This window comes from Lontra canadensis, unplaced genomic scaffold, assembly GCF_010015895.1.
Source record: "Lontra canadensis isolate GAN:19392208 unplaced genomic scaffold, GSC_riverotter_1.0 scaffold8, whole genome shotgun sequence".
NCBI lineage: Eukaryota > Metazoa > Chordata > Mammalia > Carnivora > Mustelidae > Lontra > Lontra canadensis.
This window is the reverse complement of record NW_022631002.1, coordinates 8,318,644-8,332,513: the sequence shown is the minus strand read 5'-3', so window position 1 is coordinate 8,332,513 and position 13,870 is coordinate 8,318,644.

Here is a 13,870-nt window from a genome sequence, read left to right as displayed (position 1 = left end):
AAGAGAGGCCAGGTGAGCGAAAGAGAAGGTGCATCAGTCCTGGGGTGCGTATGTGATAAATGTCATTACAAATGCTGAGTGACAGTCACCCATTCCACAATGCTCCATTTGGGCAAGGCTGGAGCTGGGTAGGAGCAGGTGAGGGGCCCTTCCCAGGAGAGAGGATGCCGACTGAGTTTTGAAGATGCGAAGCACAGAGGCCAAGGTGGGCAGAGCAAGGAACGTGCAGGAAGCAAATGGACCGGTAGGAGCCACAGTCGACTTTGGGAGCCAGCGAGGGACTACACACCTTCTGACTATACACTTCCCTTGGCAGGAGCGGAGGGGATTGGACCAGCGGAGAGAAGGTGGCAATCACAGTGCCCCGTTCTAGGAAAACTCCCTGGAAACATTCACATCACCCTCCTTAAATGTATTTTAATTTTAATCCCATATTCTCCCTGCCAGGTGTTATTTCTATGACATCCTTCATGTCTAGACCAGTGGAAAACATAAAGCCATCTCAAAAGTAACAGGAATTTAGTTTCTTCCAGTGGAAAGAAAAAAAGAAAAGAAAAGAAGAAATATAAGAAATGCAGACAGTGTCAGACTGGGTGGGGGTAGGGGTATGGGGTGTGTGGGGTGGGAGAGAGAACCCCAGAGGTCACAAAGCTCTTGGGAAAGAAAAAAAAAAAATCCAAACCTTGTTTGGGAAATACTCAGAAGTTGTTTCATAACATTGTAAAATCAAAGTTGGCTCAAATATAAAAGATTTCTCCTTCCTTGATAAGATTACATCGCCCCCCTCAACCATTTCAACAGCGCTAAAATAATCTGTACCTCAGGACAGTTCATCCAAAGTCTACTTTCTTGAAGGATCTTTCTTAAAACTCCTGTGAGCATTGGCAGTGCCTGGAGCTGTCACCCCAGGATTTCACAACCATCCCTCCCGGAAAATGCATCCCACGTTCTTAAAATAGCATCAGCTCTCTGGCTGACGTTTGTGGGCAGGGAGTCGAATTCACGCACAAAGGGGGCAGAGGGCATCTGGCCGCCAGCATTGCCCGGCCAGGGACCAGGGTCTCCCCAGACACGGAGGGGCAAAGGAAGAGCAGGCAGGCCCATGTCCAGCCATTGCTCTCCTTCTGGTCCCAGGACTTTTTAATCCTCAGAAACCTGATTTAAGACCTAGCCTTGCCCCAGTGGGACAAGGAGAGCCCTGTGGGATTTAGTGGGAGCCCCTCGCTGGTTAAAGGTGGTGCTGGCCTGCTCCAGGTCCTTCCAAGGCTGTGGGATTGTGACACTGCAGGGCAGTGAAAGAAAGGCGCCTGCGATTTGGTGTTGGAGGACATACGTTTGAGACCCAGGTCCGCGGCTCTGTTTGACCTCCTCAAAGGAGCAGCCCCAGGCTCCTCTCCCTCCAGGAACTCAGCCCTCTCTCCCTGAGTGGTTTGATAATTCAATGAGAACAGCACATAATTGGGATTCAAATATGATCTGTCTTAAAGCTGAAGTTGTTCCTAGTACCCAAGAGGAAGTGGTTGGAAAAGTCTGTATTTTGCAGGGACAGCTGACCTACACTGACCCCACTGGCCTCCAGCAAAGTGCCTCTGGGGGTGGGTGGGGGGCTGAGGAGGGGGTCAGGCAGTGTCCGCACAGGAACTGTGATGGGGTCCTCAGTCCCGAGCAGCTGCCCCTTTGCCAATATTCCCAAAGAGAGATGAAGATCCAAATGGAACTTAGGTGAACTCCAAATAACAACCGTAAGCACCTAGCTTCTTAATATTCTTTTCCACAGCCAATATTTCTAGAAACTTCTCCATGCTTTGCTCCTTTCTCATCTTACAGCTGCAGCTCCACATGCGTGCACATTTGTACACATGTATCATACATACTTACACACATGCTCGCACACATACAATGGCAGCTGCAGTGCTCACACACACACGTGTAGACACTCCATACAGTCCTGTGCAACACACTCACACACCTTCAATAACCAACTCACTCACCTTCACACATGTGCAACACACTGAGTTTCACATGCATGCACCCCCCCCCCCACACGGTGTCTCGCCAAAACCCACTTCTTCTCACCAGCCCAGTTTCAGCTAAAGAGCAGGAAATCCCCAAGTCACACAGCCGTCTTTTCAGATGTCTGACCCAGCCCGCCAGGTTGCCTGATTGCTCCAAAGCCAATGCAAGCAGCTTTTCTGGGTCAGACTTTCACTGGTTCTCTTGCTATGGAACTTTGCAGCCCAGGAGTGAGGGCCCTTGGAGCTTGCTCCCAGTTCCCCTCGCCTGCCTCCCATATCCTCAACCTTGTGCCACACACTCTGCAGCTGGGGCCACATTTCCTCTGGGCTCAGTCTTCTCTGAGTCTGAGCAAGCCGTTCTGTCTTCACCTTTTCCATCTGGCAAACTCCATCTTGAGGCTGCACTACTGGCTTCGCGAGTGTTTACTCAGCACCTCCCACGTGCAAGATTTGGAGCTGGGAGTGTGTGTGTGTGCGCACGCGCACACACGCGCACATGCTGGGGTAGAGCTGATAAAAAGGAAAGCATCATTGCCACCAAGAACTCACAGCTGTTTATAGCTTAGCCTAAAATGCTGCTTCTTCTGGGAAGCCTCCCACCATGTCCTCTCCCACCACCCCTGTAGACACTCTTTCTTAAGGATTCCCCTGCCTCGATGACCACAAATCAATGGATAATGTTCACCCCTAACCCTGGTGCTTCTACAGCAATCTGTGCGTGCTGGAATTCAGCTCCAGGAGTCAGCTGTGTAAGGCAATCCTTGGGAACCGTGCTTGATCTGTCTCTCTCCTTCTTCCATTAACTCCCATCACCATGAACCCCAAGCTTGCTGCCTTCTAAATGTCATTCACATCTGCTCTTTCTCATCTCATTGCCACATCCTAGTCTTGCCTGGCTTGTTGCAATCACTCACCCCAGTTCCCATAATTCAATCTTCTCACAGCAGCCAGGGCAATTGTTTGAGATCACTCATGTCACCAATTATACCATGACAGCCTTCCTTCCATTATGTTGTCAACCACCTCTGAGTTTTCATCACTCTGATATTAAACCCCGAGACCACTGTTTACCCCGGCAGCCCCGATATACACCATGTGACCCTTCACTTTCTGCAGAACTGTTCAGTTTCTTAAACCCACTATTCTTGCCCACCCCACAGGGCCTTTGCACATGCTGTCCCCACTGTCTGGAACTGCCCCCCTGCTGATAACTCCTGATTTCAATCAGCTCTCAGTTTACGTACTACCTTTGCAGGGAAGCCTCCCTGAAGCCCAGGACTAAATCGGTCCATGCTCTTAAAGTCCTGGCAGCATCAGGCTCCAGGGACATATTGTGCTGTTCTGGGGCCTTAAGCACTCTGACATTTGTGGGTCCCTTCCTTCACTAAAAAATCCTAATAAAAAATGTTTATAATTGATAGAAAGGTAAATGTAACCAGGTTGGATTCATTATTATGTACTCATTATTATTATAATCACTTTCTATAATCACAGTCTCATGGGCACTGTGCATCCAGCTTCTGATGAATTTGTTGGCTGTGCTGGGTCAGTCCTTCACTGAGCCCATCGTACATGAATGTTTACAGTTAGGGGAGTGACGTTCCAAATCGAAGTCAATCTGTGTCTCTGAGCTCTATGGGTGTCTGCCACACTGGTCACTCTCACTACTGACTCCTCAGCAGGCATCCAGGGCCAGGCACTGCCCAGGTGAGCACTCGGGAGACAGCCACCAGGTGAATGAATGATGCGCTGGTCCCCCGGTCCAATGCTGAGCTGTGGGCAGTCAGGGCAACATCTCAGTTTCCTCCTCTTCCAGTGTCTGCCGTCGGAGGATTGTACCAGTTCATATACAGAGGACTGGATGTGTCCCTCTTGCACAGAGCTCTGCTGGCCTCCCTGGGCCAGCACCCCTGCTCCTTGATGGCTGACCCACTCTGGGCTGCGGATGCCAAGCCAGACCCTGGTCGGAGTACAGAACAGCCTCGCCTGGATGCCTCACCACGTGAAGGAAAGCAAACGCTCCACCTGGGGACACGGGCACTTTGGTTCCAGCAGCCCCTCTTGGGTGTGGCGCTGGGACTTGAGACGGCTATTCTGGGGTAGAGCCACTTCACTTCACACCCCCAGCCACAAAGAAAGGGGCATCAGGACCACGACCCACAGTTGAACTGTTTGTTTTATAAATGCCTGTGATGGGATGGGAGCTGAGTTCCTGGAGGGGCAGATCTGGCCCACCTGCTTGGATCCCAGGACCCAAGGGCTGTCAGAGTTGTCCCCCTCCTGCCAGACCGCAGGTGACAAATGCCAGGATCAGCCTTGTGTGCCAGCTTCACCCGCTGGAGCTTAAAGCCATGAGAACATGACAGGCGGGTCTGCCCTTGATGCCTCCTGTTCACTGAGCCCACTGATTATTATTTCCTTTTAATTTCAATGATGTTCCCTTGGGAGAAGGGAGCCCAACACACCTACACCATCCCATCCAACTCCAGAGATCCAGGACTCGGGTATCTCGGGGCGGGACAGAGCAGTACTGGGGGGCACATGAATGTCATAGTGAAGCTCACCTCGATGGCAGGTCATCACATACAGACAAATCACATACCCTTTTTGTGACAAGTACGAGAGGTAAGGTAGGTGGTGGGCAAATACATGCCTGGCAGACAGAGAGGCAGTAAATACCACTAGAGTTCATTTTTAAGTGTGCAAGCTTTGTCCGAAACAAGAACGCCTCCAGTTACCAAAACTGTCAGCGACCTGATCTCTTCAGCTTCTCACTCTGGAACCCGTTTCTGGTGGGTCCAAGATCGAGGCTGTGGCCAGGATGGTTCTGAGGCTGTTCTGGTGTGATGGGCATTGCCCCAACAGGAGTGATCAATGTCTCGAGCATCAGGGCAGGCCACCTCTCACAGCCCAGAAAGGGCACGGGTCTGAGTGCTGGAAGGAACCAAAGGCTTTTACACTTTGGTTACACAAAGTGTAAAAGCCTTTCTCAGGGAAGCTGCAGGATGGGGAAACTGAGGCAGGAACAGGGTTGGTGCCCATGGCCCCTGGGGCAATCCCTGGAAGCTGGCAGCATGAGGGAGCCCGGCCCGTTTGGAGCCCAGCGTGGGTTCAGAGCGGCGGTGCATCCCCACACGCTGTTCCAGTCCGTCCACTTTGTACGCCCTCCTGCACACCCAGGCCCCCACCATGCTGGAAATGGAGAGTCAGGAGGGTGTTTAATGCTGTTACTTTCCTAAACCAGGTCATGTGTCACCCTGTACCCCAGAGAGCATGCTGAGAGCCATCTGAATGACGGTCTGAATGAGGTCTTGGGAAGTGGCGCCGGCATCCATTCTGTAGCTTACAGAGAGAGGTGCTGCGGAATGACGACTTACAGGGAGTGCTAGGGCACCCCAAGAAGTTTCCTTGATAGGATGCCAGTGTTTTAAGGTCACACTTGCTGAAGAATCTTGTGAAGAGAGGACGGTTTGGTTCACTGTCCTCTATGTTCATCAGACCATCCCTCCCCCAACCCCTACCCACGACAGCACCTAGAGCTGATGTTTACTGAGCTCTCATCATGACTGGAGAGGGGTCATGCTGGGGGACAAAACCAGCCTCAGTGTTTGTGCTTGGGATACAGCCAGCCAAGAAAAAGAATTCAGACAGCAATTAAGTAATCACCCAGATCAAGCCAACATTTTCCTGGGATAAGGGCTATAGAGCAAGGCCACAACGACATCCCAGGTGCCCAGTTCTTGTATGCACCTTCAAGAGGTACCCTGATACTTGGGAGAGGTTCCAGAAGTAGGTGACCATCATGATGGTGAATGGACCCACTGGTACACACCCAGGATAGCTGGAAAGTGGAAGGACCTCAGTCTGGACAAGAGAAGAGCATGGGATGTCGGGATGCCATCTCACGACACGTGAAGGCTTCCTATTAAATGGGCAGAGTTAATCCGAGCAGGACCAGAAGGAAGAACGTGGACAGGTGGGTGGAACAGGGTGGGAGTAATTCTCAGGCCCACGTAAGGGACTCCTGATTCATGGAATGGCTGCCTCAGGACATGAGGGGCTGCCCCTGAAAGAGGTATCTCGTCTCCTATCGTCTTCTGTCCTATCAGCTACCTGCCCCCATGCTTGTGACCAGCTCCACTGAAAAGGACATTCCACACTTGCTGATGGCTTATCTCATCCTTTCGAACCTCCTCACCTCCTTCCTGTTCTGCTGTTGCTCTGTTTCAACTTTCCCAGGAAATTTCACCTGTACTTCCCAAATGCCCTTGGATGACACTCTTTTGGGATGGGGTGGGACATGGTAGCAGCTAAAAGCATGGGTATAGGAGCAAGGCAATTGTGGTATCAAATCTTAGGGCCACCACTAAAAAGTCAAATGGCCTCAGGTGCACGGCTTCTCTGAGTCTGTTTCCTCATCTGTAAAGTAGGGGGAGTCAGGGGTGACACCGCCTGCCAGGACTCTGTCAGGCATTTGATGAAATCCTGGGTGGATACCCACAGGCTCTGGGGATATTATCTACTTCATTATTATTATTTTTTTTTTTTGGAAAAGCAATTAACCAATTTTACTGAATTACTCTATAGCCGAGAGCTGAAGAACCAAGCAGATGCAGCCTTGGGAAATCAAAGTAGGGCAGGTCTTGCTCTTTCTGCTCATTCTACAAGCGCTGTGGGCCTTTCTATGACATCCAGAAAAGGCAAGATCTGCCTGACAGAGACAAGGGATGAGGGCTCGGACTGCCCTGGAGGGGGGTCCTAGGCAACCCAACAAAGGTGACATTGGCATGCTCACCTGTCCTTTGACTGGCAGTGACCTGAAGCTGTGGGCGCCCTGACTGTGCACCTCTGCGTACAGTGACATCACCTCGTTCGCTTGAATCAGCCATGCTAGGGGGAATGACACCATGGAAACTGGCAGAAGATCCAAAGCGGGGCTCGCCCGCCCCCAGAGAACCGATTAGTAGACATTTCCCAGCACATCATTTCTTGTGATGGTGGGAAAAGAGCAGTCCAAACTGCACAATTCACCTTCGAAATATGTGCTGGTAAGAAAGAGGAATTGGGGGTGGGGGGGCAGAGGAAGAGCAAATTCCAGAGCAGCTCCTTCTGTCTCAGATGGATACAAAGTGAGAGCCGTTTAGCGGAGCCTGCACCCAGGATCTACATCCTTGTCTATCTGTTGTGTCTTCACTGGAGAAGCAGCGGGTTCCTACCCGCTTTGACCTCAGATGGCTAGCATTCTGGGAGAGTCTTGGGAGCTCCACATTTGGGGATGATATGGGGCTTTCCCGTGACTGGGGACAGTAGTGCCTCTGAAACCAGGAGCCTGCATTGGAGCCTCTCGATAATCTACCATTGCCTTACAGGGAATGGAGGAGTCCAGGCATGGTGTTGAAGTTTGATTAGTAATAAGAACATAGCAGCTTAACCTCTAACATTTAGCACTCTCCCCCGGATTGAATGACTGATCTCTATCTGGGTGAGCCATGCTAGCCGGCTGCCTGGGAACATTAGACCTCTCTAAAAGCTGTCAGTCTCTGTCACTGTCTTTGCACAATGGAGCCCATAGCTATTTTTAAAGGACTGTGTCACCTTTCAAGAGAAATCGTGTCTGCACAGAAGATTGACTTTTTTTTTTTTTTTGGTTGTTTTACATATGGATTTGGTGGTCTTTGATCTCCCAAGGTGAAGTTGGGTGCCTAATCCCCTCCAAGTAGGCATTGTTTTGATTCTTACTATAGGGAGAATATGAAAGAATTGAGAAAAATGCAGTAATTACCAAATGCCCGTGTTTTCTGTAGAAAGGAAAGGAATGGAACAGGAGGGACACTTGTCCTGTAACTACCGGGTGACAAGCATTTCACTGAAATAATCACTACTTTGCTTAATCTTTTCTAAGACGCTGTATGACAGGAGTTGGTGGGTAGTCTTATTTGCCAATGATTCCAATTGGCATAGCAGGATTTGGAATTAAAGCTCTGGGTTTATAATCCTGTCTGGAATTGGGGGCTGCTTCCTACCTATGACCCTGTGCCTCAGTTTCCTCATCTGTGAAATGTTGATATGAACTATGCTTACCACACCACAAAGTCACTGTGAGAATTCAGTGAGTTCATCTGATTTAAGCATTGAGACTAGTGCCTTGAACGTAAGTGGCCTATGATATGGGCTTGTTTTGGAGAGAGTGGTCTTACGACCCCTGCTTTCCAGGCTCTTTACTAAAACTATCACTCCAATTAATCCCCTCTGATGCCCTGCATCATGAATTCTCTCCACTTTCCATGGGGAGACAACAGCACTTGCCTCAATGGCATTTTTTTTTTGGGGGGGGAGGATTACATCGAGGTTCTTAATTTCAAGTGTTGACTCAGCACCCAGCACACGGGGAGCTCTCAGCACATGATGGCTGCTTATTAGTCATCCTTAGACATACTCCTACAGCAAGGAAATGGAATTTTAGAAAGTTTCGATGAACTATGGGTATAAAAAGGAGTTGGTGTGGTGAAAACGCATAGAATGTTCTAGAACTTATCAAAGGTAGATGAGGTGGTCCAATTAGATGTGGTTAGACTATTCAAACCACCGATAAAATTCTAGACTGCATGACTTTAGGTTCTCCTTAAAGACCGTGAAACCTCAAGTTATAGATGATGCATTACGGGTGTGGTTCGTGCCATGGGAACATGGTGTTCTCCAACCAGCCTGTTCAAAGCAAACGCCTTACTCTTATGAAAGAGATCAGTGAGAGTGCGCCTGTGCTTGCATGTTTTAAGTTAAAGCACACTGTTTGCTACAAGCTGGTGTGTGTGTTTTTATGATTCCCTGCTCGGACTACCTTTCTCAAGTAACCATCCAACTGTTAATGCTGTTAGCGTGGTGTAGGGACTTGGTGGTTCATCTGCAAACTCATTCCATCTTCAGGAGCTGTGCCACACCTTCTATCAATGCCCAGTTTGGATCTCTAAAAGGGACAGAACATGCAGGAAAGAAGAGGGGCCAAAGTGGAGTTTATCTGGACATCTATTAATTTAAAAATCATTTGGGAATTTCTTAACTCAAGATAAGATGTTAGAGATGCACAGAGGGAAAAGTGAGGTGGGGTAAGGAGGTCCTTTGTCTTGAGGATCTTTCAGCTCAGTTCAGGAGACATAGTAAAATAATAATAATACAGAGAGATTGGTGCTCAGGTGGATGTCTGATGAAGCATACAGAGTCATAAAGGAAGGGACGGTTAATTCCTCCTGGGGTTGCTGGGGCCAGACTTTAAAACGGAGAGGAGATTCAGGGTGGCTACGGAGGGTGAGGAAGAGTTCACTACCTGGACAAGCATGAGAGCAAGGCGATGAAAAGAGCAAATACCTGGAGGAAGGAATCCTATGACCTACTGCGGAACTAGAGAGTTCAAGGTCATACTTTTAATGTTTATGCTGTACTTTCAGAGCCTAGCATAGTGGCTGGAACTATACCAACCTGGCAAATATCTATTAAAGCAATGACTTATTGTTGGGTAGCCTCTTCATTACACTTTGCGGTCAGGAACCCCAGCTCTCCTCTTCAAGGTGCGATAGGTTCCAAGAGTCTACTGCATCTCTGGTGGGGAGGGGGATGGTGACTGGATCTCAGCTGGGCTCACTCTTATGTCATGGACTGGCTGGGAGCTGGCTGATCTAGGTTGAATTGGTCAAGACCATAATGTCTTTATCTCGCTGTCTTCAAAATGAGGTCATATACCCAGAGGTTGATAATCGACAGGGGAGAAGTTCCTCAGAACCATGACACTTTTGGCGAGGTGCACATTCCTTTAAAATTGTTCTGCATGTGCTGTTTCCAAAATCACTGAAGCAGTGCTTTTCAGGACGACACCTAGACTCGGTTGCTCACTGGTCTGTGCAGATTTGACCTGTTAGGATTTCATGACTTCCACTGTCATCTGACTCTTCTTTCAAGTCAACTTTTCAATGACATATATTTCCACAAACAAGTGTTTAATTTCTTGAGATCTGGTCTCTCTGTAAAACCATTTAAGGTTGTGTTTTTCCTTCAGCAAAATGAGTATTTGTTTACCGTTGCTAAGAATACTCTTGGTTTACCAGCTGTCATTCTCATGGTGGTAAGCTTTTCCCAAGCCTGGGGATAGTGTCAGGACATTCGAAACCTCAAGAAAGGGAAATAGGCAACAAGAATTCAGCTGTAAGAGAGTCAATGTTTAAAAAATAACTGCAGGGTGGAATCTCATGGTACTGAGTATCTTGTGGAAACCCAGGTAGAAAATAGAAGTCAAGAGTATAGGATGTGTAGGGCCTATGAATAGAGGCCAGATTGCCTAAGTTCACATCTTAAGCTGCTTTGTGACCTTGGGTAAGTCTCAGAGACTGTCTAAGTCTTGGTTCCCTTAGCTATAAAACTGGATTCATCATAGTAATAATATTAATGTATAGTTAGGGATTTTCATATATGTTGGGTTTCTTGCCATTCTAGACACTAGATCATGTTGTACCTTCTGGTTCCTTAAGGTTAGGTATAAATATGTGACTTGCTTTAATCAAGGAAATGTGAATAGGAGTGCTGAGTGTTGCTTTTCTGGTGGAAGTTTTGAAAGTTGGGATACAATTTGTCATGCCTTCTTTCCATGTCCCATTGTAACTGGGAACCCGGCTGGGGTTCTCAGTCAGAGGTTGGGGTCCTGGCAGAAGAAACATGTGGAAGCAGAGACACTCACTGACCCATGATGGGCAGGTAGCATGAATAAGAAATAAGTCAATGATTCCATAAGCCATGGAGATCTGGGAGCTGTTTGTCATTGCCGCACAGGCTGACCCATACAGACTCACGAAGACTTACTGTGATAGTGCACGGAAAGGACTTACCACAGCACCGGTGTGTAAACACTTGCTCCATAAATACTACTTGCCATTGTCATTGATCCCCAAGAAAATGCTTTGAAAAACTCAAGAATTTTTCCCTCTGACAAAGAAGGACTTCCCTCAAATCTGTCAATTCTTCTTCACTGCTCTTTGATTCTCCCTGTGAGTGCAAAGACAGGCCATGTGGAGACTGGAATCTTCCACACAGTGAGTCAAGTTTCTCCTCCCCTTAAAGTAGTTCTCTGTCAGTCCTATGGGTCCATTTCCCTGAGGAAGTTAGCTTCCCTGTCCCTGCTCGGCCACTCCAGTGATAGTCTTGCTATTGATCAGTTGTGTTTTGTTTCAGTGGCTGCCAGGTGATGCCACTGTGGACAGGGCCCCACCTCCCTGCCTGGGAAGATAATGGTTGTCGTCTCCTACAGGGCTGAGGGAAGCAAGAAAACCCAACAGACCCAGTCCCAAGGCTGCTTGCGATCAGAACAGACTTGATGGGGTCTAGATTTTGCAGCCAAAATAGGGCCTTAGGAACTCTTATTTTACTTCCAAAGTGTTTATATTAAAGTAAGTAAAGATCCGCACCATCAGGTGAAAGGAACCCAGAGACTTAAATGATTTGACACCCACAGACGCAGTTAAATGGTTAACTTATGGGAAAAGAGGAGGAGGATTATCACATTGGAAGCCCCAGATATACAATAAGTTTTCTCATCTTCCGGGATGTGGGCTCCCCAAATTCAAATAACCTTAGTCACCATTTATTGAGCCTGAACTCCTTCCCCAAACTGGCTTACATGGGTGAACTCATTACTTCCTCATGCGAACTCTGGTTGAGAAGCATTATCAATTTTAGCTTCTTTGACAAATAAAGAAATTAGGAAGCCGGGGGGGTCATGCAGCCCAAGGTCATCTGCACCCCCCCCCACCATGATCATCAGGGCTAAGATTCTAGCCTAGGTTTGTCAACCTCAAAAGCTTCTATGTCTCCATCTAGTGTGTCCAGCTTTGACTTCTCCCAGATTCTCTGATTATAATAATCATCTGGGAGCTTGTAAAAGTTAAAAAAGAAAAGAGAAGGAAAAAGAAAAGTCCTCAAGCTCCTCTTGAGAGATTCTGCTTTGGGACATTGGTGGCAGGGCCAGGATGTATGTTTTGGGAAGTTCCCTGGTGATTCTTATGGCCAGGTGAGTTTAGGCATGACCGGCTCACAGCAAACCTACGCAGTCACTGGGGGCCCACTCAGTGGGATGCTGGCTACAGTTTGGTGCTCTGCTGTCACTGTTCTGAAACCTTAATAATTTCATCTCTGAACCTGTGTTTTGTGAGTGACATCCCATGGGACAAAAGAGCACGCACGTGACCACAGAAGATACCCCATATGTGTGTCCACCGTCATTGCCGCCCTGGCTACATACGGCATTTTCACCACCCCCAGAGCACAGAATTCTGGGAGGACCACAATGCAAGGGAGTTTGGCGAGATGCAAAGCAAGTACCAAGAACATATGTCATATCCACGGCGGAGCAAGTTTTAGGCAGCCAGTGGCCCTGAGAGGCCACCTTTTCCATTCAAACCAGACCTCACTTTGAACATAAGACTGTGGTGCCATCCTAAGGAACACAAGTGACCAAGAAGCCCTATCATATCCTGTCTTACTCGTGTTTCTCCCCTTTATTAGGCAACCACTTAGGTTAAAAATGATGAGCCGGAGGCACAGGGAGAGGTTGGGCAACTCATAGTTCCCTTTCCTTCCAGCCCTTCCCTGCCTTTCAGGAAGCTAAGGTAGAGAACGTTGGTAGGATGTGTGCGTATCAAGAAGCAGAATAAGAGCAGCTGAGTTGGTTTCATTTGGCATCGTCACCGTCCTGATCAGGAACGTGGCGCATTTGTCTGTTGGAGCTACAAGATACCAGTTGTGCAATTTTGGCAATTTCACATAGTAAGTTAAATAATCTCATATTTGCATTTAAAAATGGTATGGAATGATTTAGAGGTGGATATTAAAACTCATGCTAATAATTTAAAGTTTTCATTTTTCATTACTTAGAATGACATTAAATTGCTAATGAGAAAACACTCTGCTGATGCAAGAGAGACACAATGGAAGGAAGGATAAGGCTTTATATTTTCATACCATGAATGATACTTTTTTTCTCCTTATTTCTGAGTAAAGAGCTCACATTTCATTGTGCACTGGTCCCTGAAAATGATGTAGCAGGTTCTCCTGACCAAAATATTCAGATGATCACTTTATGTTTCCATTTCTTAAAAAAAAAAAAAAAAGTAAAATAAGACTGTTCTGACTAAGAAAAATATTTGGGCGAGTCCCTTTTTGGAATTGCAGTTATGAGTTCTATGGATAAGGAATGGGGGGAAATACATCCTGAACTACTCCGTGGCAGATAGCCCCCCTCGATGACCAAATCCCAAATCATGTTGTGTTTTCACATTTATTTGCTCAGTCATTAAAAGAAAAAATGTTCCACAAAGGAGGTTTTGGGGACGTCCAACTCAGCCCTCAATTAGACGCTTCATCTCCCATGTCAAGTTGTTGAGGGTGCATGATGGGGAGGAGGGAATCATGGGAAAATTCCCCACTGAAATTATGGCAACAACAGAGGCTGCCTGGCCCAGTGGAAAGAACACACATTCTGTGACTAGTCAGCCACTGGCTTGAATCCTACACCAACTACCCAAGACCAACCACCCATTATCTCTATCACTTGGAACAAGCCTTCTTTCTGGTCCTCAGTTTTCTTTCCTGTGTAAAGGGCATGCCAATACCTTTCCCATGATTGCTGTCAGCATTTAGAAAGAATCCTATTCCTTTTCTTTTTCTCCTATCTCTGTCTCTCTTCTAAGTGGTTCTTTATAGTTACCCCCAGAAAAAGCACAGTGGAACACAGTGATTGCTGCTCACCTGTACCAATCCGAGGGGCCATAGCCCAAGAAAGGAAGGAAGGGAGAGAGCAGGGGTAGGGAAGAAAGTGT